Raw genomic sequence first — 313 nt, 5'->3', positions numbered from 1 at the left:
ATATTGGCAATTTAAATCTTCAGAAGAGAGAGAAAGTCCCCATTCCCCATGAATTTTATGCACTGCAGTCGGTAGAGTTATATGGGAGAGAATGTCTGCTGGATGAAACATTCGCTAGGTAGAACTGCAGCAGAATAACCAGATGTGCCACGGTTGCGCCCACAGCCTGTAGCAAGAAGAAAAAGAGTTGTGTCACAGGCTTCTAAATCAGAGCCGACAAAATCATTTATCCCAGTGGGCCACATTTCGCCTTAGTGTACAATATATAGGCCAGATAATCATGAGTAGACGCGAATAAACGGCACTAGAGCAC

Source organism: Penaeus monodon, chromosome 22, assembly GCF_015228065.2.
Source record: "Penaeus monodon isolate SGIC_2016 chromosome 22, NSTDA_Pmon_1, whole genome shotgun sequence".
NCBI lineage: Eukaryota > Metazoa > Arthropoda > Malacostraca > Decapoda > Penaeidae > Penaeus > Penaeus monodon.
Note: the sequence above shows the minus strand (reverse complement) of the source record.